At 44.7% G+C, this 27,969-nt stretch overlaps 1 protein-coding gene and 1 long non-coding RNA gene across 2 annotated transcripts in view; one reads left to right on the forward strand and one right to left on the reverse strand.

Moving 5' to 3' along the window:
- LOC308067276 overlaps positions 1 to 27,965 on the reverse strand; it is a 33,285-nt gene extending 5,320 nt beyond the window's left edge. The window contains exon 1 of the long non-coding RNA XR_013929509.1: positions 47 to 27,965. This is a non-coding gene — a long non-coding RNA (uncharacterized lncRNA). The remainder of the gene's footprint in view (positions 1 to 46) is intronic.
- Positions 1 to 27,969, forward strand: part of RHOJ (ras homolog family member J) — a 77,915-nt gene that overhangs the window by 39,197 nt on the left and 10,749 nt on the right. The window lies entirely within an intron of this gene.

Raw genomic sequence — 27,969 nt, forward strand, 5'->3', positions numbered from 1 at the left:
AGAGCTCGTGGAATTCATATAAAAGCAGGTTTGTGTCAATACTCACATTTCATTTGGAGGGAAACACCAGCGTTGGGAGGGTCACACAGCTGCAGGGCAGGAACCAAGGCCAAATCATCTGTGTCATGGACCAAAGCTTTACCCACAAACCGCTCCACCTGTCATCCCATGTGCACACAAGTTGCTCCTGCCTTTATTTTTCACCTGGAAGAGTTCAAGGTTTAAGCTCTGTTTCCTTTGCCAGAACACTTCCCGTCTGGCCATATACATTGTGAGTGCTTCTCTCTTTGTTTCGGTGTCTGTTCATACACATGGATTGAAATCTGATCTGCTGAAGGCAACATGCCTGTTGTCATGGCCAGGATGGAGATTTCATCCTCCGCCCCAAAGCCTTGCCAGCTGGGTAGCCAAGCTTTCTGTTTACTCCTCTTCAGGCTGTTTCTCACAGCCAGGCTGAGTCCATGCCCGCAGGAGTGATGCTGGAGACCACTGAAATATGTCCTGAGGGAAACAGCAGAAATACAGGATGAAGGACCACAGACCATTGCAAGCTCATGTGCTTTCTGCCACTAGCAGCCTCCCTCCATACCTACCAGCAAGGCTTCATTCAGTCCCTGTGCAGGTGTAAGCCTACGTTTGCCTCCATGCATGTCAGGAAGCCCAGTCCTCAGGAAAGTCCTTCCCATAAGTGCATTAACAGTCATCTGGGCTTAAACACTAATTAAGGATAACACACATTTGCATGTTTTGCTGAAACAATCTCAGAATGAGGAAAGTCTGAATTACGCAATATGAAAATAATACTTCGCATTTATTAAGCATGTCTTGACAGTACATAAAAAGAATTCTGGAGCTTTCTTCTTGACCAAATATTTCTCCCCCTTCATACCATAGGTATGCTCCAATTGTGCTGGGAGCAGAATGGCAATATTATGACTCACTTCATATTGTAGGCTGGAAGCACCATATTTTGTTCCAGAAAGAAGCAGATCATAGGCATAAGGTTTAAAAGGCAGCTTTTTGTAAACTATACTCCAGTATATTTTGGACCACATTTTGACCAGTTGCACCATCCAGTCCCTCTTCAGCTACAGGCCTGGCTGTGCTTATTTTTAAATTTATAACTGTGCTGGAAATATAGCATGTCCAAATTAACTTACAGTGGCAAGTGAAGGAACTAAATGAATTTTTTGTGTTTCCTTCCAGAGCAACTCCCATGGCAGTAATTGCTGCCACACACTTTTGCCATCAATTCAATGTTGTGTCTATGCTGAAGCACTCAGGCACAGAAGAAATGATGCTGTTCTTGTGTCTCATCAGGGCTCATTAAAGAATCCAAACCTTTTTGTTTGTCAGCCTACAGGGGGTGGAAATGATCACCTGCCCCCTTTGGTTTTGCATTAATTATACAGGGTTTGCCCACCAAGACTACCACGGGATGAAAGTTTATATAAAAGTTTCTTTTGGTGGTGGGGTGGAAGGGAAAAGCAAATTAATTCCTGGTATTTAACAGATGATGCAAAAACCCTATGCTCTTTGGTACCAGCCAGTTCCACTTGCAGCAATCCAGCGTTGTACCCTCTGCATAGGCTCAGGTACCAGCTGGCATCACTGGCCCCCTCAAACCTAAATTGGAAACTTCAGGACGGCACATGGCAATTCCTCAAAAACATCCGCAAGGTTAGGAACAAACCCTGGGAAACAGTACCTTGATGCACAGACTCTCTCACTAGGACTGAAGCACTTTTAAATACAACTGCCATGTCTCAAAATCAAAGGTGCATGGGCTTTTTCTGGTATTTACTCTAGAAGTGTCCTAAGCACCAATTTTTGACTTGTGATGAGCAAAAACTGTGTGCAGGGCTTCATGATTTGTGACCCCCATCAGCCAGCCATGCTTTCTGAGGTTTGCCTTTTAAAGGATAGCATCAGTATACTTGTCTGGAGCACACAGCAATCATGTAAGATGTTGGAGGTCCCCATATATCCAGCAGCTGAGACGCGTGTTTCCCTTCTTCCATTCAGATTTTATATCTGCAGTTTGTGTTTAGCCAGCAAAGCCCCCGAGCACCCTCTGTACGCCTCGGCCATTGTTACACATCAAAGAAATCCGTGCAGGTAGGACAGTGCTGTAAGCCTCCAGCCTGCCTCGGCTTGGCTTCCAGCCAGAAAAATCCTTCCACTCTCCTCCACCGACTCAGCCCCTTGTAAGCCCTGAGCTTTACTGGGATCAGCTGCACCTGACGCTTTTGGCTCAGGACCACATTCCTCGAGGGAACTTTGAATCCCCCAAAGGATCTGCTCCAAGCAGATTTTTTTCCTCTTAGGAAACCAATAGTGCAGGATACAGGAGACTTCCTTCAGAGGATATATGTGCAGACAAAGCCTTAAAAGTTTTGCTTATGTAGAAAGAGTTGGATGGCAGACAGAGGTGTTTTGCTTTTGGGGGCAGCATCCTCACTAGTCCAGTAAGAGCACATCCCCTCTGACTCGGAGACCTGCACCCCTCTGCAAAAGCACCATGCTCACGTGGGTGCAAACCAGAGCTGTACACGGCACCGGTGTAAGCACGGGGAAGGACACTACAGGATTAAAAAGACAGGGTGTCAGGGTGGAAACACATGTCCTCTAAGATCAGGTTGGAATTATTTTGCTCTGTATTGGATCAGTCTTCCAAAAAATGCTCTCAAAATGGGAAGTATCCCAGAAGGTCACAAAAATAATAGAAGGTTTAGAAAACAAGGTCTGTAGGAAAAAGCTTCCAGTATTGCAAACATCAAGGCTGGGGACTGTGTGGGAAAAGTAATACAGAGCAGCAAGGTAACAGCCCAGAGGGACCAGTAAAGAACAGAGAATAGGAAGCTCAGGGCAGAAGGGAACATGTTTTTTTAAGGAGTTCATACATACAGAATAGCCTAAATGTCCTCCAACAGCCCAAAAGTTAGAAGAGATTTTTAGTAAAATGCATACTGTAATTGCTGGGGCAGTTGCAAAACTGAATAAACTGCCCTGTGAAATCCACATGGCGCAGGCATCGCAGATACCCTGCTCGGAGCAAGACTGGGCAGGGAGCAAATGCTCATTCACACGGGCCAACAGCACATCTTTACCTCCAAAAGTCATGCTGTATGTTTGTGTTCTGGTTATCTGGTCAAATAAGAATCTCCAACAATATCCAAACAAAGCCATTATACCTTCAGCATACTGTGCTGGTTGTGGAGTGCAGAGGCACAGTAAAACAACCTTCACAGCATCCCTCCAGCCTGCATTCAGCGGAAGGCTCAAGTAGAAGGGCATGTCTTTGATATCCCATTTGCTGTTGTTATACCCTTTGGTTTTAAGTTTTAAACCCTCTAAGAGCGTAATAATGAGCTTTCCATTTCTTTGCTGACGTGGTTGATGCCTGCAGGTTATTGAGTTTAAAAGCCAAAACACACAGACATAGAAAATTTGCTTCGAGGTTGAAAAAATATATATCTCCTATTGCAAGGGTGGGATTTAATTAGCCTTTGTTCTCCCAGCTCTCACATAAACAACCACGCTCATACGTCTCCCAGTACAAGGCAAGCAAAATCAAGAGTGCCTGTTCAAACTGGAATCTTACTAGTCCCTGGTGGGTGGCAGGAACATATGTGCAAGTTACAAGGCTTGAAATTTAGGACTTTGCTTCACAAAATGTCCACATGGATCAGATGAGAGATTGCTACTCACTGAAAGAAATGTTGTGCACCGGGCCTGATCCTGACAGCCTTGGTCGCGTGGGCCAGCATTTGCTTGTCCTGGGACTGCAGTTGTGTTTGTGGTTGGTACGTGCATCAGGATTTGGTGTAGAGCTGTTTTGGTCTTCAGCTGTATTATTTGCCAGTGAGTTTTCTCAACGAATATACAGCAACAACCTGTAAAGACTGATGCAAAATTTAAAATAAAAAAAAAAAAAAACCAAAAACCCCACAACAAACAATGAATTTCTAAACCCTGTAGTGGGTAATACTTTATGATCCATGAAATAGCTATAATAAAAAAAAAAAAAAAAGAGGGGGTGGGGGGTGGAGGAGAGAAAGGATTAAAGAGGGTTTTTAAATTGTGATAATTATCCATATCACTACATTGTAACCATATAATTATACATTGAAACACATATTCTGCCTTTGTAAAACTTCTGGTGTCATTTCTCAGCCATTCAAAGCAGCTGTTCCGTGATGCTAGGAAACAGTTCGCGTTGTCTGCTGTATTGCCTACCTCCTCCCCCTCTGCTTTTGTGTGTTCTTCCTCTATCCTCCTCCTCCTCTTCCTCCCAATCAGTCTCAGAACTAAAAAATATCACTGCCTGACTCAAACTGTGGGAAGCGGGAGCAATTTCACCAAAGTCAAACCTGGGGAAGGTGGATCTCTTCAAACGGTGAGGGAGCCTCAGCATCAGAGAAGGGGTCAAAGCCAGCTCATGGCAACAGTCTTGGTGACTAAGGCCAGTAATGATGGCAGGGAGCACAGGAAAGCACTGTTAATGATGCTGGTGAACACAAGAAAAGAGTGCTGTAAGTCTGCAAATTCTGTCTGAAAGTCTCTACGTCTATGTGAGTGTGTGTGTGTAAATACGTGCCTATTAAAACACCGGGAATTTCTGAATACCCGTTATTGGTGCAAATGAGTTCCCTAAGGTCCCTAGCAAAATACGAGGATAACGAGATCCATGGTAGGTGTTACGGTGGATTCTATTTCGCCATATTTAGGAGGAAATACAGCAAGCATTCATATCTGCACGAGATGTTACATGTGTGCAAATACTAGACCCTGAATCACCTGTCAACACCTCTGGGAGATATCTGCCATCTGCCTCTTTCCTGCCATCTGCCACTTCCCCGTTTCTGATGGCTTGCCCTGAACTGGCAGGTAAAGATGCAGTCAGGAGGCAGCCTGGGACCCTGTTTCTACCTTACCCTTTCCCATGGACATGCCTGAAGTTATCTTCCAGCCTTGCTTCGTTCTCTTCAGAGTACCACATTGTGTGAGCTGGGAGCTTCCTCAGTGCAGCACCAAAGGCATCTGCTTTCTTTTAAAGGTTATTTGTCAAAGGAACAAGGACAAAAGATAATAATTAAATCTAAAGAGACAGGGAGGAGGGAAAAAGGAGAACAAGTAAACTGTGACAGCTTCCACTCCTGCCTGTAAAATTATGTGCAACTCTTCTCCTCTGTGAAAAACAATTTCTATCTAAATATATATGGCCAGATGGGTATTGTAACTCGTTGCTGCTTGAGTCACAGAATCATTAAAAAAAAATATTATTAAAACAGGCCCTTCCCAAGCTATCCAAGGACTGGTTTCTGATTGCGGTAGTTGTTTTAAATGATGTTATGTTTTGCTTGATAATAGAGAATAAAAAGCACAACTGAGTTTCCAGAGCAGCACTGACCTCTTAGCCAATATAATGGAAAATTTTCAAAAAAACACCAGGAGATCATAGTCAAGCTCATCACAATGCTTTTGTTGTCATCACTCACTCTGTTTTCCCAGGGACAGCTGATGGAGGGCTGTTCCACTGGAGGTGGAATTTCAATTAGGGACTTAACATTTTAGTAAGTAGTGGCTCTAAGAAAAAAACTTGTGGAAGCAAGACAGACATCTTAACCAAATTTGTGAATTTGCCTTCAGACTGTGCCTCGAAAGGACAATGCAGTCTTTTTTATTAAATATGGAAAGCTGGGTACAACAGAGGCATTTTCCTAAGTGTGCTGTATACAGTGGAGGCATTGGCTGGTTTTCATGATGTGCAAAGTTCATCCTCGCTACTCTCAGCAGATGGAGTCCCCATTACATTCCAGATGCAGTACGCACACATCTGTGTACAGCGTACGGCCCAGATTCACCTCTTTTTCTGAAGCGAAAATGAGTTCACTTTTTCCAGCACTTAATATTTCTGAAAGCTTCTTCCTGACGTTTTTTTTTTTCCTCCCCTTACTTTCTTTGGCCATATGTACGAAACAAGCAACATCTCTTGTGCCTGGGCTGAAGCCAGGGAGGTATCCCAGCCAGCAAGATTAGCTGCAATCATCTTTACTCATCATTACGTGCAGCCTGTGAGCTCGCCTTCAGAGCAAGGGCAAACTCTGCCCTGGTGCTCCGGGAGTTCAAAGCAGTGCCTTAAACTTCAGCTGTTGTTTGGTGGTGGATCACACTAGCCATGCGCTACTTGAGAGGTGGTTTCTAGATAGCCACAGAAGGGGCATCAGCCCTTCCCAGGCTGGTACCTAAGGAGTGTGAAGATGCTGTTATTTATTCACAGGACTGAACTCCAAATGAGCATTTTCTTCTGGTTTGGCTGACCTTGAACACCAGTTTAAACGATCTGTCAAGGCTCATTTTTTCTCATAGTTAAAGTGACAGCTTGTAAACCTTCTGGGCAAAGTATCGTTACTATCCTAAAGGATGACCTCTGAAGCCAGAGCATAACGGAGTACACAGGGGGTGTACACACATATCCGCTCAGCGCACTGATTTCACTATTACGGGTGACAGTTCACCCTCATTACTGGGCTGCTGTTACCCTTCTGGTTGCAGATGTTGTGAATTACAGTCAGTGTCAAGTTCAGACCAGGAAGAGAATTTTAAAAGCCAGTTCCTGCTTCCAGTACAGTCAACAGGACTCTTCCATTGACTCACTGGGATTCAACGCAAGAGAGACCAGAAATGCTGAAACACCAAAGAACAGAAATCACTACCGGAGTGACAGGCTGGGGGCTCTGGGCATATGCACAAAAGTCACTACAACAGGAGAAGAGCGAGCTGGATAACGTTAAATATGGTAGCAAAGTCAATAGAATTTCTCTATGTTTTTAAGCTTACACAGAGACGGAAAAAAGATAATTTACTTAGACTTAACAGATTGTCCCACTGTTTGCTGACATTTAAGATTTTCAAGTCTTGTGTTGAAGCATGACCTTGGAAAACCTGGAAGGAAAGAGATCTTTTAGGAACAGACATCTCTTGAAAGCACAGCTCCTACATGTACCACTGGCGGAAGGACAAACAGGCTCTTTGGCAGGACAAACTCCCAGGGCATTTTCTAGCAGCAGCAGCAAAGACAGGAATGGTGTGTTATCACCTTAAATTCACTGTCACAAACCTATAGGAATTGTGTTCAGTCCGTTCTCATAACTGCCAAATAAAAAACTTGGGTGCACGCACACAAAACAGGTCCTAACTTCACAAACTAAGTGTTCAACCATTATTTAAATGCCTGATTTACCATTTAAAAAATTTGAGTGAAAAATCAAGATGCAGTTAAACATAATTTTATCTTCAGATAATTTATTCGATTTTGCATCCTCCAAGACTCACTGCATGTGCAACACCCCTAGGCAAACTCCACGGATCTCTGTGTATTCCCATGCAAGGCTAATCCTTTGTCTGGCTGGTGTCTAGTTGGTTGAAGGTGAGGGGGTTACATGAATACCTGAGAGCAAAATTCAGGCCCCCATCACTAGTAAGAAAGAAGGATTTAGTGGGATGGAAGAGCGTAAATGTTTGGGCGGTGGGGGGAATGGAAAATTAGAAGGATTTAAGCAATATTCTTAAATAATAAAGTGACATTACAGTTTCAAAAAAGCCCAAGCCACTTATGAAGTACAGTTCCCAGGGGGAATTGGTGGCTTTGTACTCTTCAGTCATTTGGCTACCTTTCAAAACACCTCACTAAGACCCAGTCCAGCAATATCTCAAGACCAATAGCTGACTTAAAAACACGTGTCCTTTCCCAGCAGCCAGAGAGGCTCTGCAGGAACACACGCATCTGCCCACACACAGCCAGCTGCAAGATTAGGACCAAAGTGTTTATCAGTGGAACCTTACCAGAATTTTTTTTTAGATCTGTTTGAATTAATGTCAACACTGGCTTCTAAGCTTTTCCATGATTCGACAGTAAGTGACATTTAAAGGGACAAAAGACCTTTTTACAGACAGTGCAACACAGCCAGTCATGCAACTGCAAAGCCTGTAGTGTAACCACGTGAATCCAGAGATGCCAGCACTGTATCCATGTGGATAAATGCTATCATCTTTTCAGTCTTGTGCAATGAAAGCACATGCCTGTCAGATAACTTTTTCTGTCTTTTAACTCTCCTGTCAGCACAAGTGTCAGTTGTTTGCAAGTCCCCATGTGTAATAACCTTCCTATGAACAGTTTTAAAGTTTATGCCCATAGAAGCAGTTTGCCGATGAAATGGATCTGGAGTGCACCTGTAGCCTGTGTCATAGGAGGAGGGAAATATTGTATATCTTTCATACAGGACCAAAAGATGTTCTTTCCTCCTTTTGAGGTGTGGATAAAAGAAATTGCATTCGCCACAGCTCTCAACAGAACTGATTAAAATGAGGCATTTTTTCCCTTATAATTTCATTCAATTCAGTATTCTCCAAAGAAACACCTAAAACCCCTCCTTTGTCTCACCTTTCAAATACAATGCTCCATTTTACAGTCCTTCATTTTAAAGGAAATTTCCTAGGAAATGGCCATTCTTTTAAAAGAACATGTTCTAAAAAGCCAGCATAAGACACAGGGAAAGATTTTTTTTTTCAGCATTCATTTGCTGAGTTAGTTTTGGTGCTCCAGGCACCTCGTTGGTTGGAGGGACTTCAGCAGATGCTTGCAGTGGCCCACGTTAGCCCAAGCCATCAGCACGTTACCTCCTCCCTGGTTTCTTCTCCCTGTTGTACACAAGGCAGCCGAGGAAGCCACACAGTCATTCAGAGAGCTTCAGCCGTGAGCTGCAATGACAAACAGCAAATCTGACTCATTGTTGATGTACCTCCATTACCGAGCGTGTCTAATGAGCTGATATTTTCTGGGTATTTCCTAGGCACCGTAGTATGAGTCCTACAGATGCCCGAGCTGGAAGTTAGCCCACCTTCCCCTAAACACAAGCCTCAGTGCTGCAAGCCAGCACTGAGCAGCAGCGGTTGAAGGTGGTGGGGCTGCTGGGGTGTGAGCGTGCACCGCATAGATAAGGGTGGTGTGGCAGAGCAGGCAGAGCTTGGCTCCGTGTCAGTGCACGCGGGGAGGATGCGATGCGTGAGCAGAGCCCATTTGTTTCCATCTGCTCGCTCCGGCCCCGCCGCCGGGCTGACTCAGACGCAGGAAGCCTCTCCCCATCAGGGAGGGGGGCAGGCCAGGGCGGCGTGAAGCGCCAGAGCAAGATTAATGTCAATGATGACCCCGTAGGGAATTCGATGGGGGGAAATGAGACATCAGCATTTGAAGAGAAACCTCCTCAGAAGGGATGTATCAGGCCTTTCCTAATAATGTTTTGAACTGGGAATAAACACAGGGGAAGTGTTGTCCCCCTCCTCCTCTGTACCCATAAGATCAGTCTCTTGGAGCGAGGACCCCAAAGCAGTGGTGGAATCAAGGTCAGCCTCTTTCCCTGGCCAAGAGAAAGATGCCCTTTAAGTCGTGATGCAGCAGAATTCCTGGAAGAAAAAAATGCCACCGACTCAGAGAAACAACTGGCCTCTGGCCCTCGGTTGCCTTCCACGCAGACACATCACAGCTCCTCTCCACGCAGCTGCTTTGGATTCCCTGCAAACACCAGCCACAGTCAGCAGCCAGCAGCAAAGTTCAACTATCAAATGATGCTTTTGACTATTCACTGACCTGTGGAGCTGGATCATCTTCTAATAACCAGATTAGAGGTGCGTTACCTTTTGACATTAGGCAGGGGGAAAGACAGCACAGCAGGAGTTTCCTAAAAATAGAGTGTGTAGAAACCAGGACCAGAATACCTGACCAGCCTGTCCAGACACACTGAGTAGCAGCAGGCTCCTGCTCTCCAGGCTGGACTGCTGCATAACTCTAGGATGGCAGGAGGTGTACCGATATTTCAGTATCTAGGGCAAGGTGTTCTCCTTCCCGGTGGCACAGGCAGCACTGCTTTGCAGATATCTCACTCTGTGTGGACTAGAGACAGGATTAAAAACAGCTAGCAAAGACAGAAGTATGACAAGTTAAGAGGGAAGCTTTTTAAGAATATACACCATGTGGCAGTGTTTGCCATATGAGCCTCAGCAGTGGAGTGTGCCAGTTTGCATCAGAGCAGAACTCATCGCTGACCATGCAGTTAAACTGCCAGAAATAGTGCCGTGCATCTCAGCTAGCCAGACAGCTCCATCCATCCCGCTGCCATGCCAGGCTGCTGGGTCACGTACCTCTGCCACGTAGCTACTGCCTCCATCGGGTTCAGGCAGAGGGATTTCCACCGCTGCTTGTGATCCATGCTTCATCTGCTGGCTTTAAAGCAATGCCATGTGGTGCAATTCTGCCAACTAGCAGGGGGCAATTCTGCAATGTGAAAGGGCTGCAATCCTACCTGCGTTCCCTCTTTTCCGTCCTCCTCCACATCCTGGTTCTGATTTACAAAGGATCCCTAATCTTTACATATTTCAACAGTCAATTAATTACTTTACATTTACAACAACCACCTCTATCTCCAATCTCCGTTGATGCCAAGGATGAAACGACCCAGGAAGTCACTCCCAGACTTCTGTCTCCAAATGGTCTTCTCCAGGAACACCGGGAAGCATTTCCATTTTGCCATATTTGTGTTCACTGAAAGAACTGCTCATTCGCTCTAGCATCCCTCTCAGAACCACAGCAAAACGAAATCCAGCCCTGTCGCTCCGGTATAAAAGCATGTGTGTCAAGCCAGAGAAAGCTGTAATAATGTAGGTATAGCTCCCAGTTATTACAGATTACTTTTTGGCTATGATGATAAATACTTGGAAAACAAACAACAGACAAAGTGGCTGCACACCAGAGTGGAAAGAGATGAACAAGTCAGGTTTGGACAGTAGGAGAGAACAGTAATTGCAGCACAGATTTGGTATATGCAGGAGATCAAATTGTTAGAAATGGGAGCTGTAAGCATATGGGAAAAAAAATATCGCTGAAACCACAGTTGTTCAAACAAATGGGGTAATCACAACCTCAGTTACACACACACACGTGCAGGTGCAGACTGATCTCAGCCAGCATCTGTGGAAAATGTCATTTGGCAAAGCAGCACGTCGCACGAATGTGAATGCTGCATGCACACACAGGGCTTTCCCGTCTGCGCTGCATGGTGGCCTCTTCAAAGGGTTCAAAGGGCTCTGTGCAGTGCTGGCAGCCTGGCAGCACCGGGTCGGTGGAGGTCCCAGCAGAGGTCGTTTCCCTGACCCACAGAGGGGCTCCGGCTGATGCGGGGCTGCCGTGGGAGCTGGTGGAGGGGCAGCAGTGCAGGGAGCAGAGGGGCTGCGAGGCTGAGGCTGGAATAAATGCACCCAGCAGCTTTCCTCTCCCTCCCTCTCCCAGTTCCCATGCAGTCGAGATTGCACAACCCTTTCCTTGTATCTGCTCCCTGCCTGGTTGCGTAAAATCTACAGCCAACGTGTAGACACTATTTTATGCACTGATTCTGTCCTATTTCCTTCATGTAGGAGCTCTGGACAAACCTGAGATGAAAGAAAAAGGCAGACAGCTAAAGTGCACTAGGTGAAAGCAACTGACTTTATTCTACCTTTTGTGTATTGTAGAGCAAAAATCTTTTACCATGACTCCTTGTGACAAACACTGGGCTGAAAAAACAAACAAACAAACAAACAAAAAAAAACAAAAAAAAAAAAAACAAAAAACCAGAAAAACACAGATAGAAGGGAAAAAGAAAAGGTGCTTTGCTCAAAGCACTAAAAAATACCAGCAATTAAAACAAAAATTAAGCTATTTTTTATCTTGTAGCAGTGTCTTTGGGCTTTTGGACACAGCTCTGTGGTCCACGCTTGCTTCCTTTTTCCTTCTACTTTGTTTCACCACAAGCCGTAATTGAGCATGTGATGCAGCCGCTAATTGCAAAGCAGAGATCCCCATTGCATCAGAGTGCTACCAGGCAGCTGGGCAGACAGATTTACACATCTCAGACGTACAGGGTGCTTCCTCCACCTCATGCAGGCAGCATTGGAGAGGGTTTAAAACCAGACTCAATCTCCCCTTGCATTTCCCTCCTGATGCAGCTCGGTGGCAGCTTTCCTTATACAGATGGCTTTGAAAGCAGCCAAAGAGATAACCTTAATAATGCCAGCCTGCAGCAGCAGCAAAAGCCCCTGAAGTCAACCGGGGTTGGTACAGGAGATCCCTGGCACCACTATAAGCCATGCAGCTGCGAGCTCCTACCCTTGCAGCTCTGCTTGGCCCCAGAGCTTGCTCATGCCCACCAGCGTGAGCGAAAGCACAAAATGCCTAAACCTACCCAAGAATCTCACAGCTTGTTCTTACCTGCCTTTTTTTTTTTGCCTGCTCTTACCATGAGGACATTTAGGGCCAGGTAATACAGTGCTCATCTGCTGCTGTAGGGACATGACCACATGGGTTTGCACATGCTCAGCCATAAGCCAGCCTGGTTTGCTGCTGCCCTTCAAACAGCCACTGTTTTTTTGCCGGACTTGGTTTGAAACGCTGCATGCTATTTTGTTCGCTCCATTTTTGTGGCATCAAAGCAGACAGTTGAGGGTTTCTTAGAGTTTTCTAAATTTGTTGCTATAAGAATGCACAAAAACACTCAAAACCCTTTTAAACTGCCAAAAATGTGTAAGAAAAAAAATGTTTTCCACAACTTGGCTTTTCTCCGTGTAGAAGCGTTGGCTTCAGCTGAGCTTAGAGGTGTCTGAGTTAATATCTGTTTTACTTAAACTGGCAGCTTGATTACTTTGTGGATCTGTAATTTCTGAATGAATTTCTGGGTGTCCATCAGATACATTACTCTGACAGGGCAGGAACTGGGAAAAATGTTATCTGATGAGTTTGGCTCTGGACAAAGTCAGCACAAGACCCCGAGGCTCCTTTTTGTACAAGCATCAGAACTGTTTCATTAAAAATCAATGGAAAATTACAGCATGCCTGAAAACTCAGCAACATCCCAGCCACTAAAGAGAAACACTCCCTGGCAGGCAGCTGCAGCCAAGGCAAGCACTTGCCCTGCTGATATTCGAAATCAGTTTCCAGCGGCAGTGATGTTTAGCTGCTCTAATCTCGTTGTCAGGGAAATCAGCTCAAACAAAATATTGCAGGCACTCTTGCCTTCCAAAAGTGCACACGGACAACGGGCCCTGTTCTCTGCTGCTCCCTGCACCTGCAAGAGCAAAGGACCTGGAACTGTCCCACAGGGATGAGCAGGACACCATGGCTGAGCATTGAGCATCACCCAGGGGATGTGCCGCCTGCAAGGATGCCCCAACCCAAAGACCCCTCCATTCTGAGATGAAGCCACAGACTAAGGCTTGGGGTTTTAAAACCCAGCTGGCCCTGGTTCCCGGTGTGGCCCCAGGAGCCACGTCCCCCCTGTGCACTTTGTTTCCTTCGCTGCGAAACAGGAAATTTTCCTTCTCCGCCTCCATTGTTGGTGCGTTTGCTCTGCAGGGCCAGGCCAGCCTCTGTCCGCCTGTTTGCACTGGCCTCATACAATGGAGTCATAATCCAGAGTGTTGCCATCGTAAAAATAGAAACGGAGAACAATGTCTTCCTTAAACCCAAGGCTTTTCATGTATCTCATTGTGTAAAACATGCTGCTTGAAATCCACTCACCACGCTAACCAGCAACTGAAACCAAAGGTGCAATTCACACCCTGCTTGGTGATCATTTGCAGGAAGTAGCTGTGGATTTTCTACCTCGATTCACTTCTCCTTTATTTGCAGTGTTCTGTGATTTGTCTTCAAAGTCCCTTTCCTCTGAAGTCAGATGTGATCCCCATTAGTGGCACTTTCATGTAGCTGAAGAAGTGTGTCAACATTTTCTAATAGCTCCAGAAAGCAAGGGGGAGTGAACTGCTTGGCTCTCGGGAGAGCAGTGTGAAATAGAAAAAATTACCAGCCGTGATGTTTAAAATGGTCTCTTAGAATGCCTCTTTTAAGAGCTGCGTATTTCAGTCAGTCATTAAGCAAACACAGCCTTAAATAAAACTAGGTGGAAATTAAATAATATTTCTACCAGATGAAAGAATAATTTGCAGAGATGCCCATTGTCATATTGGCTGATATTTTGATTTTTTTAATTCAGGTACCTGCTGCTATCCTATATTTTGCTGACTGTTTTCCTGTCTCGCTTAAGGAAAGAAAGGAAATGTTATAAAAATAATCATTTTATCATAAATTTCTGCTGTTCTGCAACTAGTCACCATTGCTTTTTAAGATCAAAACATTTTAACAGCAATTTACATAAAAATATACGCTGCTTGGTTCAAAATTAGTTCACTGTTTTTCCAGCTACAAGACATTATGATTGATGTTTCTCCCAACCAAAAATAATTCCTCTGAGCTCAGCAGAGCTGCCTCTGATGTTCATAAGGTGGAAGAAAAGGTGAATGAAACTTAATAAATCTTTTCAAGAGTAAATACAGTCTAAATGGAGTTATAGCTAACAGGGAGTGCAAGGCATTCTTGGAAATTCAGCTGAATTAGAACCTTTCATTTGATTCAAAAATTGTACTCAAGCATGGAATAATTAACAGAAAAGTTAAAGTAATTAATCTTAAACTTAGAGTTAGAAGTTTTAAAAGTTTTAGTTAGAGCAAAAACCCATCACAAATTCTTGTTGCTTGGAATAGCTACGTATTTCAGAATTAATTTTCATTGTACCTGAGAATGAAAGGTTAATATAAATTATAATTAATCTTAATGTATAATATAAATAAAAATATAAAATTTTCATAAGAGCAAACTTTATGCAAATAAGAAAGTAAATAAACTGATCTGCTGGAAAAACTCAACAGTTGCACTTCAAAACTTTTAAATCAATATGATGGTCCCACCTATCCATGCCAACCTTAGGTTTAACGCATCTGCAACAACCTGAAAATTTTGGACTCTATATTAAACCTCATTTTCACCATCATGAAAAGTACTCAATGGCAGCTGACAGCTCAGACCTGGGTATTTGTGTTTTGCTCCCCATCCAGGCTGCGTTGCTTATGGCCCATCAAGCCACCACGGTGGCTCCCTGGTGTCCTGGGTCTGTGTGGCTGGACCCCCCTCGGGGTCACCGCTCACAGCGTGTGTTACCTCTGTGGCAGGGAAACAGCTTTTTGTAAACCAGTTCACGCCTTTCGAACAAAGGGAACAGTTCAGATCATGGTCAGTTATTTCACATCATTCCGCTTCATTTCTTCTAGTGGAAACATCTGAACTATTCTGTTGAAAGCAACATCTTCCAGTAGAAACTTCTGATTCTGTAAGAAATACATTTTCTAGCCGAAAATTCCTGTTCAGCTCTGTACAGGAATTTGGATTTATTTTTTCTGTCCAAAGGAAAAAAATCTTTTAGCCTCAGCTCAAGGAGGCACTTCAGCACTTCTTCTGTACATCCAGGGCTGGGCTGCAGCCCCTTGCTCTCCTGCACAACCTGAAAATTTTTTTAACACCAGATTGTCCCTGGTGGTAGGAAGTACCCTTCTGCAATCGTGGGGCTGGCTCACGCTCCACTTCACATGAGTGCGATTGTGCTTGAGCAAAGGGCGATGGTAAGGGGATCCTCTGCTCAGGTCTGCACTCACCTCTCCCTTTCACGTGTGCACACACAAACACACGGAGGCTTCAGACCAGGCATTTCATCCATCTGCTTCTGTTGCTTTTCCAACATTACAATCACTTCATTGTCTGCAGCGGCTGCCACGCCAGAGAGGAAAGTGGAAGGCTTCTCAGCAGGGTGTAAAGAAAGCATTAACAGCATTTAAAACCTTTGTGGTGGCCAAGAAAAAAAAAAAAAAAGAAAAAAAAAGAGTGAATTCCTAACTTCAGCTTTTCTTATCAGAAAGTTTAAATATTTCCAAGATTTTTGTTTATGGTGTTTAACACTTCTGCTTCCTAAGTCATACACATTTAGAGCTGCTGCACAAATGTTTGGCTAATCTCTGCAAGCTGCAGGGTAAATAGCAGCTGAAGTTTGGTCCTGGTGCTAAGTACGATGGGCCTGATGCTGTTTCTGGGAAATGCCAAGCCGAGTTTCTGTCATGGTCCCCCTTGGCTTCAGGAGCAGGTACTTTGTTTTCAAGCCTTTTCAAGCAGTGCCTCACCAGGGAACATGCACAGGGAAAGCCAGCGTTAAGGTGAAACTTAAACAAGGAACAGACGAAGCATCAGGGAGGCTGGTGTTGGAAAGGGCCTCAAAACATCATTTAATCTTTCCCCTGCCCAAACCCGGGTTGACAGTATGTAAAATGTCAGCTACAGCAGTGCTGGAGTTTGGGCAAACCTAACGCTCCTGACCTCTCGCGCTTACCTTAGCTTGTTGTGCAATGCATTACACTGGAGACAGCTGGATTCAGTTCAGTGTGCCAAATATGCCCCTGCCCCAGCGGTTCGCAGCTCAGAGGATCAGATGCTATTTTAAGCTACCCTACCATAATTCTGGAATACGCCCGAGGCACCGCTCTGCTCTCCGAGCCGGAGAGCAGGTCTGACCGCAGATGCCTTGCTCAAAGGCACACAGCAACACCTGGAACACACACACACACCATGGGTCTGTGCCCAAGTGCAGCACCCAAAACACCTTGGCCCATCACTAGCCTCATCTTTACATTAGCTCCCGGTCAGCTTGCCTGGCACCTGAACATAAGGAATAGGAGAGCCAGGCTCTTTACACAGCAGCCAAGCTAGTGGCTGCTTCCTGGTTTATATTCCAGCACATCAATCATTTTTCCCCTAACATCAGGTTCTTACGGACAACACACTTCTGTTCCCTTCTGTATCATAATTTTTCTTCCTTTCTAGCCTTGGCATCTGTACTTTTTGTTGAAGATGCCGGTGACCACAGAAGCCATTTCTCCCCTGAATCACGTTCAGCAGCAGGGGGATGTGCCATAGTGCGCTGCAAGCTGTAGTGCTAATGATGCTGCCGGGTAACATCTCTCTCCCACCCTGATCCAGCATCCAGGACAGGTCCATCTTCATTCCATGCCCCTCATTCCTTTTGGCTGTTCTACCACAGTTACCAACACTGATTAATGTGGGGTGATACTGAGAACCAGTATGGCCAGCACAGACTATCTGGCCTCAGCCACTCTTCGCTAGGAACTCTTCAGGAATGCAAGAAATGAAAGCTCCTAAATTTTCAGCTTCAAAGTCCTCAGCGAATTCAATGCACTAAAGTTGTAGCCACTGAAGACTAAAATGCTTTTGCTGAAGTCTGTTTCTCACCAAGAATCTGGGACCTCTGTCGAGTTAAGAGCACAGGGTCTTCTGCCAGTACAAGTGCCTGTGTTACATCTACTCCAACACCTGAAGATCCAGCCCACAGCAAGGACAACCCATTCACTGCATAGAAGCAATTTTGTGCCCTTCCATCAGCACTACCTGCTCCCACTGCCACCTAACCCAGACCAAGGCAGATCGCCACAGGTTTTAGGAAGAGACTGTCACAGCAAAGAGCCAATGCTGTCAGACAGTACTGTCTCTCCACATTGCTTTCTGCTCCCTTCCCAGAAAAAGAAAAAAAACAAACAAACACACCCTAGCTCTGATCCTCGAGCAGTACCAGAATAACAGTGGAGAGCTTGCTTTCCCCCAGCCACACAGGCAGCCCTGTCCTCCCATGCTCTGGAAACACCCTGTGTATTGCCTGGGCACATTTCAGTGAAATTTGTCTCATTTTGCTACTGATCTTGCATTTATTCTGATGTTATTTACCAAGACTCATGTTTCCCGGATAACCAGATGCTTGACATAACTTTGGAGATAGTCTTTTCCCCAGCACTCAGCAGAGCTGGAAGAACGACTTTTGCCTTACACAGGCAGGAGAGAGGAGCCAGGCAAATGGTCAAAGGCTCCCTTTATTCTCACTTGATCTCCTTAGAGTAAAACTCACACTCCTTGCTCTGCTCACTATGATCTCAGCATCACTGTTAGGAGACTGCTAATACGTTCTTCACAATTAAGTTTCAGTAAACAGTTAATTTAAAGAGTCAGTTAAAATAAAATGAAAATGCCATAGTACCTGGTCTTTTGTAGCTCAGGACAGCACATCTAGTTAAAATACTAATAAGATTACTCCAATTATCAGTTACTCTTTAATGATCTCAAAGATCTACCACCTTTGCTCTTGATTCAAGTCATAAACCCAGTACCAGAAAACAGACATTCCTAGATACTGTGCTATGGTGATGGAAGCCTCAAAAATATTGAGTAGAGCTAAAAATATAGAAAATTATCTACATGCTGCCTTTTGTTTTTTGCATGGGCTTACACAACAGTCACAGCCAAAGTTTTGTTCTTTCATTCATCTCAATACCACAGACAATCACATGGTCTCAGGAAGGGCACTTCGCTGTCACTCAGGATTAAGAAGATATCTAATATTCTTAATTATTTAGGAAAAAACATTATATTTTTAATAATATGTTCAGGTTCTATCTATTTATATTACTTAATGCTACATTTTTTCCTCTGTGTAGCATTTGAATGGATTTAGTGCTATTACTTTCACTAGAGATTAAAAAGACCCTCAGTTAGATTATCATTGAAAGACACATATCAGAGTCTATTTGCCCCGCAAATATAGCGCATTTACCTAGGCAGTTGTTATTAGCTTCTAACTGAGGAGCAGAACTGCCTTCCATGGGGACAGCTGCTGGTGCGCGGGGAGCCGAAATCCTCAGGAAGCACCTCCCAGCCTGCTGCAGTGCACAGCCCTCTATTTAAGACAGAATGAAATCTAACAAAATGCTCTCTTAAGCACAATGCCAATTGTTCTTCAATTCCCCAAGTGCTATAATCACGTTAGCCTTTTCCATCTAGCACAGCTTTGCACAATGTTGAGGTCCCAAGAGCTCCCTCAGGACTGTATTACTGGAGAAACTGGGCACAGCCTTTCTTGCAGAGACCCCAAGGTTTCTTCGACTCTGCTATCAGCAAAGTTGAATTTGCTCAAGGATTGATTAGCACAGCAATAACTCACTGAGATGCCGGGTAAATCCTCCAGTGCTGATTTTACAAACAATGAGGTCAATGATTGTGATAAATCAACTTCATTCATGCTGTCTATAAGTAAGTAATGTCCTAAACTGGGAAGAAGCTGGCTCATGTTAGTGTTGCTTGTTCTGAAAGCTTTGGGAATTTCCATGCTCTGTCATCCGTTTCTGGACCAGATTCATTCTGCTCAGTCTTCCTAATTGACCTCCACTGCTTTTGTGTTCTTTGTCATGTAAGCTGGCCAGTGCTGAAGTCTGACTTCTCAACACATTTTGAAAGACTAACAGCATTTCGTATCATCTGCATATGTCTCTGCATAGCAACTAGCCAGCAGTGGAGGGCTGCAGCCTTTTTCCTCTCAAGATGCTAAAAAGCACATAGTGCAGGTCATGAATCTTCCTGTAGGATGACAATGTCTAGATGAATCTATTCCTGTTGCAGAATGGGACAACAGAGCTGTTGTTCGGTGTCAGCCTGCTTCCCCAGCGCAGTGGTAACGCGACTCAGGGTTGGGCATTTTCCCACCAGTTCCACTGGGATCCTCAAACCTGTATGGATGAGGCAGAGGGGAGGGATCACCCCTTGCCACACACAAGAAATAGGAGTCCAAGGCGAAGAGCAATCACTAGAGGCAGTGGAGGGATATCTGGAAAGGAAACATTGGGAACTGTTTATATATCACTTCTCTGATGCTTCCAGAAGTACTGAAACATCCTGCCGAAAAAGCTTGTCTCTGCATAGTCAATCCCAGACTTCCAAAAGTCTTCAACATTGACTTCCATGCCATGAGAGTGTTGCAGGAGTGTGACTGTTTGCCTGGCCTTTCTTGAGATGCCTTCAAGTGGGCATTTGCGTTACAGTCTCCAGATTTTCCATACAACCACAGAGTTAAAAAGAAATAAAGAAGCTTACAAACACAAAAACCAAGAATGACTTGACTTTGGCCTGAAGGAAAGCGTGAAGTACTGCCAGACTCATTAAATAACGGGAATAATCAACCAACGTGAGCTTTAGATCAGCCATTGAGGGATGACAGGTAGAAATAGGAAAGCCATGTTACCTCTGGCTAGATTGATAATGAAACCATTGCTAGACCACACCGGCTGGTCATAGCGACTGCTTGAAAAGAATTTGGAAAAGAGCTACAAGAATGATATAAGAACAAGATGCCTTGTAGGAAGACACTAGATGAGCTATTTAGAGCAGAATAAATGATGCTATGAATCCTATCTGGCTTTAAAATCACTAAATGCCTGTGGCCTAAAGACAAAGCAACGAATTCCTCACCACCTCATTAGACCAAGAGCTACACTGAGTGAAATCAGCTGAATCCCAGCCCCAGAGGCCTCTCGGTGCTCCCACCGCGGGGACCAGACTGGAAATGTTTTTCAGATATTGTAAATATCAGATGGGCAAGAGTATTTGTTCAGCAGGACATTGATCTCAGCCATTGATGAGGTGACAGAAAAGGTGAGGCTTACTCAGAGACCTTCTTTTGATGCATACTGACTCTCCGGGGCCTGTGCAAACCAGTGGTAGGTGAATACAGGAGCAGTTAAAGGCATATTTAGTACAATTTACATCTAAAGCGCAGTACTTAGGCCAATTACAGGGCAAAATAGCATGCTTTGGATTTTCCTTTCAGAAAGAATGTAGTTAAGCTGCAGGATAAGTCTGAGGCAGAGAATCACTTCGGCTGTCATCAGAGTTTGCCATGAAGGAGGAGATGGGGGAACACGCCATGAGCAACCTGTGACTCCACTTCCTGGAGATGACCCTTCCATGTGGAAGTGACGAATGGCCCAGGCTTGAGTCATGGGGCACTGGGTGAGCCAAGGGTCCTGTGTAACACCAGCTCTTGTCGCCCAGGCTGTGCTGGACACACGGTGTTGTAGCAGTGCGTTCAGTCAAAGCAAAATCTTCCCGAGTATTTCCAAGGAGGAACGCTGCTAGGACAGCCTTCTAGCTCAAGTGGTAAATAGCCATTAGAGCTCAGCCAAGCTGATTGTCATTCCTGGCCTGAAAGATGGGGACATGTCATTAAGGTCTTGCTTACTCTTTTCTTGACTGGCTTCCTCTGGTGGCTGCCAGACCGTAGCATCCCCAGGGCTTTCATCTGCAGATTTCCTGAGTCTTCCCAGCTTCAGCTGTAGCAGCGTAACTTCTGAAGATTGGTCCACAGCAGCTAAAATAAGTTCCCCAGGCACTGACACAACCAAAATCAAAGCAGCATGTGAGAGATTAATTTCTGGCAGCCCTATCCGTATTTTCTTCACCTGGATCAGCCAAAGAAAGATATTTCTAAACACAAATATGACCCAAAATAAGATTCAGAAATGCACCTGAAGCACTTAGCAGGTGCTACAGAAATGCACTGCCCACCTTTACTTTGTTCTCCTGATGAATATTCAAAGCCGCTGTTTCTTAAAGCCTGGGATATGTAGCTTCAGTTCGGTTAGATGCCCGACCATTATGGGAACCAAAGGAAATGAGAGATCCAAATGTCTTTGAGGCATGTTTGAGTTTCAGTCCCTAGTTGAAATGCAACAGGGATCCTCACATTCCAGCTACAGAGACCCCTTTTTAGGAGCTCTGCAGTACAAAAAAAAGACCATTTATAAACAAGATTTTTAAAATCGTTCTTCAAACTAACTCCTACAAAAACACTCCTGTCCTGTCTGGGGTAAGCTCCAGAGAGCAGAAGACATCTGTGAAGGGGAGGGAGATTCCCAGTTCATTACAAAATCTTTCATGAAACTACATTCAGGAAGGAAGGAAAATATTACCCAGCAAGCAAACATTGTCAGTATCCCCAGGGATATCAGCTGCTTGAGAACACACTGCAGTCAGTATATTGATCGCTTCACAAAAATCACTCTGAAAGTGCCAGAGGAAGGAATGGAGGTCCCTGAGACACCTCGGCATTTGCTGCAGTCTACAGATAATGCATTTGCTTTTAAAGCTACAGTCTGGACTTGAATCATGCCTTGCAAAGATGATTGTCAGAGAGAGAGTCGAACTTCCCAGGGAAATCATTGACTGGAGCCCCCTTATAAGCAGTTCAACTTACACCTCAAATCTGTGCTGAGGAAAGCACAAAAAACCCCATCATAACTGCAGGTGGTTTCTGTTCTTTATATAATTAACTTGACAGTAATTCCGGTAAAGAACACAGAAGAAACTGGGAACGAATGGTTCTGGCATTGCTGAAAATGTTCTGATTTTCTGATTGTATAGGCTGGTGTTGCAGCAGATTCAGGGCATACTCACAAGGAAGAGGGTGTATCATCTTCTCCTTTTACTGTGAGGGTGAGGAGGACACTCAGTTCTCACCTCCCTGGGAGCTGCTCTAGTCCTCCAAGATGACCTGTGGCTCCAGTCCCTGCCACTGAGCATGAAGCGGTTCACCCACTATTTTGCCAATAAGATCTATGTTACTTTGTGAATTCAGGTCCTTGATTAGGATGCCCCAAGCCAAAGCAAACTAGTTCATTCTACAACTGAAAATTTTGTTCAACCAGAAACTGGAAAAATAAATACATTTGTGTATTGTGTATACATAAAAGATGTGTTTGTATATGTGTGTGCATATGTATTTTAAACACAAAAACATGTCTCAGTTCATTTCTCACTGCTATCCTCCCTCCTTAGTATCTGATCTGTAGTAAAACATTGATCAGACCCAGTTACCGTTTCACGTAGAGCTTCACCTGCCAAATATGCAGGAGCCAAGAAGTTTGGTGTGAAGTAGCACTGTGAAACTGGGCACAAGCTGAAGCCAAGAGTTTAGAACAGTACTGCTCCTCCTGGAGTGAAGCCTGCATGAACAAACACCTTTGAAAGTGAAAGGAGATCTATGAGGCACACGTTTCGTTTCCATCTAGAAATGAAAATATTGGTCAAGTGTCTACCCATCACTTAAAGCAGTAAGAACCCAAATCTTCCATCTAAACTCTACTGCAGCTGACCAAAACCTGTTCTTTTGTCCATTTTCTGATTTTACCCACCTTCCTATTTGGAAAAGAAACAGACTTGGGCACTTTTTCTGCCAGCAGATCACCCGGAATTGCTGTTGTTCTTATCTTATACTGGTGGCCATTAGACTGTGTTAAGTAGCATGCATCTAGGACACATAATCACGATGAACAGACAAAAGCACAAACTTAATACTCAGAGCTTGCTGGCAAGGGCAGAAGGTGGCCCTTGTGAAAGTGTGAGGTTTGACACAGACTAATTTGTCCAAAAAAATGAGAAAGCTTTTCCATCCAGGCAGGTGCTACCACCCCTACTTGCTGTCAGGCTCTTGGCATCAGTCTTCAAAGCAGCTGAACCTTAATTTGTTGGCAGGAAGGCACTAGAATAAATAGATGACTTCTCCCATGTGGTATCACGTTAGACATAGCCTAAGCTATTGTGTACATTCTGGCTAGGGATTTCAAAGTCATTTGTTTCTGCAAGCACTTCTTCACAGGCACTGAAAAATTCCCCATGGTGTGCATGTCCGCTCTCCGGTACCACAGCTAAGCGTGTCTGAGCTATTGCATCCTAGTTCGGTGTCAGACTAGAGACGCATGTTGCTTTGCACTATTAATCAAACACAAGAAATTCTGGGAGGGCAGCAGCCAGTTTGCGTCCCCTTTCTGTTAGCGCAGAGCATGAACATCGCTGTTGTGTGGCTGAAGGGCTCTTCCAGGGGTACGTTTCAGTCCCACAAGGTTGCCAGGGCTTTGCTGCGAGCAAATAAAACACAGGGGGGGAAGGTTTTGGCAAAGACTGGCCATTGACAGGTGGATCTGGGGCAATCTGGGCAACAAGAACATCAACAAAAACTGTTGTATTGTCCCCAGGAACAGGAAGTAACCACTTATTTAAAAACAGAGCTCCCAGCTCAGACCAGTTCATGGTCCACACACCAGACCCAGCCCACACAATAACTCCACCTAGCACCTTGCCTTTTTACTGTGGTCTTCAAGCGGGACAACATGTTTCAGAGCTCTGTGTTGAGCCTTATTACCAGGCACAAGGACTGTGACAAAGCCCTGATGGTGATCTAAGATCCTTACTCAAACTAGCAATACCCAACTAATTTATAATCTAGCTAACATTTTAAAAGCGATGCTGTTTTATACATCGTGCACTTGGTTAAAACCACCAGTGAAAGGGAGAAAACATCTGCCCTGTTGCATCGTCTGATGCAGCTCTGACTAGAGCTAAAGAAGAACCAGGACTGTGCAAGTATTCAGCCACATTTTATTGCCGCCCCCACTGCACTTGGTGTTAAAGGCCATGCCATTTCAGTGCTTCATCAATCTATCAATATAGCCACTAAACGGCAAGGAGAGTTCGCATTTATCTTGTTATCCAAGACTGCTCATAAAGCTGAGTTCACAAGCCAGTAAAGGAACCTACATTGCCCCAGTGACTGGGAGGGAATTCCATGTTGGCTTCCCATAGCCTTGGCCACTGAGAGAACAGGAAAAGATAGTAGCAGGGTAAGTAAAAGTAAACCGAGATAAAGCCAAAAGTAAGGCCTATAAATCTAGCAGAGCAATCTTAGCTCATAAAAACCTACCAAGCAGACATGTTGAACAGCTCTTTGCCTGATGGAGGCAGACTGATACACCCTTAGTATAAAAATACCATGATGTTTTCATAGGCAAAACCCATTTATTTTGACATCTGTTTTGCCTGCATGAAAGCGTGGTGGAAATTTCAGCACCAATGTATTAATCTAGACACGGCTGTTTCAAAAGCCAGTGATTATTTGCGTTGTCAGTGTGAGACATCTGGTCCCCACTGCATGCAAAGCCGGGAATCCAGAGACAGCAGTTTGCCTGTTGCTGAAGTTTAGCCAAGAAAACAGTTTTGCTGGGATGGTAGCTGTAAACTTAGAGAGGTGATGTGCACAGGAAGGATAGCTTCTGATGATGAGACAGATCAGAATATTTGACAAGAAGAAAGGCAAATTAAAGGTTGATGGGGAAAAGAAAAAGTCAAAGTGGAAGAAAAGAGAAAAGAAAAAAGAGAAAAAGGAAAAATATTTGAGTGGCACCGCCCAGAAAGTCACAGCAGAACCTGTAACAGGTAGGATGCTATAAGTATTAAAATGTAACGTGCAAGCTGGGTAGAGTCAGGGTGTATTTTTCCAAAAGCCCTTGCATTTCTTAGCCCTTGTGTATGTAAAGACTAATGGTGGAACACCACCAGCCTCTTTATACCCCCTCAGTATTTCCCAGGGATCACCAAGAAGCCAAACAGAATTGTAGAAACTATCACCAGCTATTCAATGTGTGGCTTCACAGACCTATTGCAAAATACCCGCCGTGACTTCATGGACTCCAGAGCACAGACAACAGTTTAGGAGCAGCTGCAGCGTATCCTTCTGGCAGAGCGTAGTGTACTGCAGACGGGCTGGACCTCTACCCCAACAGCTTATCTCCAAACCATATTAACTACTGGAACAAGGCAGCAATTTGTGTCTGCACCAGGGCTTTTTGCCAGACTAGCTCTGTCAGGTGCCACCAAGAGATGGGCCAGCAAAATTTCACAGCAGCCCAAGGCTGGACAGGGAAAATGTTAGTGCAACTTGTAAGTTTTTTAAACACTGAAGACCTGAGCTGATCTTTGTAAGCAGGACCCAGCTCAGTTTGCCTGCACTCAGAGTTAGCCAGCACGACACGTAAAAGCTGGATAACTATGCCAGTACAGACGTATGGCAAATGTCTCTTCAGATTCATCAGACACATTAGATCACCTGCACCTCCATGCACCCCATGGCCACACAGCTGTCCTACGAGCAACCCGCTTTGGAGGTGCTCTGCAGATCCCATACAAGTTCAGTCAAGGACTGACAGTGTGACTGATGTTCACATGCAGCCCTAAACACCACCTTGGCCAGCTGAGCACCATGTGGCTAACACACCGCAGCTGGAAAATCGCCTTCAGCTGAAGGGCGCATCTTCCCACAGTTGGTCCTTGAGCAAAGTAAAATCAGCGGAACAGGTCTGGCTCCTGCACTTCTTGGCACAAAGACAGATTGAAGGCTGGCCAAGGCTGTAACTGGAAAAAAGCCCCACACCTCCCAGCTGCTTCTGGTAAGCTGTGCAGGACCACCTGTGGCCCCCACTGCTTCTGAGAAGGGAGCTAAGAAAAGCAAGTGTCTTGTCAGCAGACTTACACAGCTCATACTTCTACTGGGACATTTTGAGACTCCCTGCACCACAAAAAGTTAAAAAGCAGGGTTCTGGGAAAGTTTAATTGAAATTGTTTTATTCAAGTCAGGTTGAAGGAAGGGGATGGGTCATCTGTACTGTCTCCTGCCTGTGTTGGTACCCATCTGCCCACCTCGGTACCCCTTCCCTGGGGTCTCCCACCCATGGACATTCATGTTCAACAGCTAGCCCCATCTGGAGTTCCCCGGGATGCTGCACTATGTACCAGCCACCTTCTGAACTGAGGAGTGGGAGGATGGCTCTTGGCCCCTTTCCCATCTCCCCTTTCCCCTGTACATCACAAGGCAGCCCCAGCAGCAGGTGAACGCAGCCTGTTCTGCTCTCATCAGCAAATCTGGTCCTCGCTGAGCCTTTGTACTTTCAGGGTGTCAGTTTTGTTCTGTATAGATGCTAGCAAAATCACCGTGTCACTCTGCAAGCAAGTAAAGCTGCTGAATAATCAGTCTGTCCAACCACACCGACAGAGACTTCAAGTCTAAGAGATTTCAAACAGGACATTGCTCCCCAGTGCAGGAGCTATTAACTTCTATAAACTGCTAGATGTTTTTCTCCTGCAAAAGTATTATCACTTTTAAAAAAATCAGCAAGAACCTGTATGATGTTTTCAAGCCTCCTCTTTGCCAAAAGTAACTATTAATCTTGCCCAGCCCTCATTAATTGCAAGCTGTGATCAGCCGATGGGCACCAGTCTTAGCCCCCCCTACCCCAGCCATAGCTCTATGTTCATTCCATCTGTTTGCCCTTGTGCTTAAAAAAAGTAATAGTCCACAGGCTGCAAGAATATGATTATTTTGAGTAATCTTCCCGATGAATGTTTAAAGTCTTCCTGTTGACTAATGGGTGGAACTGGATTCCCCCCGCCTTTCTTTCCAGTTGAATAGTAATGACTTAAGCAGATTAACTGGTTAACTAAATGTCATTAACACAGATCGTACCCTTTATACGAAATAACACTGATTACAGGGACCAGCTAATAATGGGGTTCATCCAAAGGCAATGAGAAAACATCTTCATCAATGTTGATGGGCTCAAAATGAAGTTCAAACTGAATTCTACTAAAGCAGTAAACATTCTGAGTGTAATCAATGAACTAAGCCATGTTTTCCTCCATTTGCAACAGAATCTGTTCAACGTCTTTGCAAATACTAGTACTCCTCTCACTCCCTGTCCTTTGAAACGTCAACCACAGAGCTGCACATATTAAGCACTGTCGCTTGACCTGCAGTTGCATGATACAGGACAGGACACGTTGCCCAAAAGGCAGTGTGCCTCCACTGAGACCCACCAAACACCAGCCACTGCTGAATGCTTCATCATTTCACAGCCTGGAAGAAATAAAATAATTTTAAAAAAAAGCTCTCAATGATCCATGACAAACCTACCCCAATGCTCATGGTGAGGAAGCAGGAATTCTGTGCTTTCAAGTCCTAGCACATCATGGGGTTCAGCTGGTGGCTGCAGAGACAGAAGCAAATGTCCTCCGATCTCTGGATCCGTGATAGCAGCAGTGTGTGCACTTCATCACTCTTGGCTGTCTATAAAAAAATAAGAGCTTGGCATAAAGGACTTGCTTTTGTTGTGACCTTAGGTTGCCTTCAGTTTCAGTTGAATAGATGGCTTGGTTTAGGATGCACATTTTAAGACACGTGTTAATGTGTCTAGCACAAAGGTCTATTGGCATTTTAGGATTAAAACACACAAAAAAAATGAGGCCACTGGCTTGTGCATAAACAGCATCTTTTGTTTCTCTCTTCC

The sequence above is a fragment of the Falco punctatus genome (genome assembly GCF_963210335.1).
Source record: "Falco punctatus genome assembly, chromosome: 7".
Classification (NCBI taxonomy): Eukaryota; Metazoa; Chordata; class Aves; order Falconiformes; family Falconidae; genus Falco; species Falco punctatus.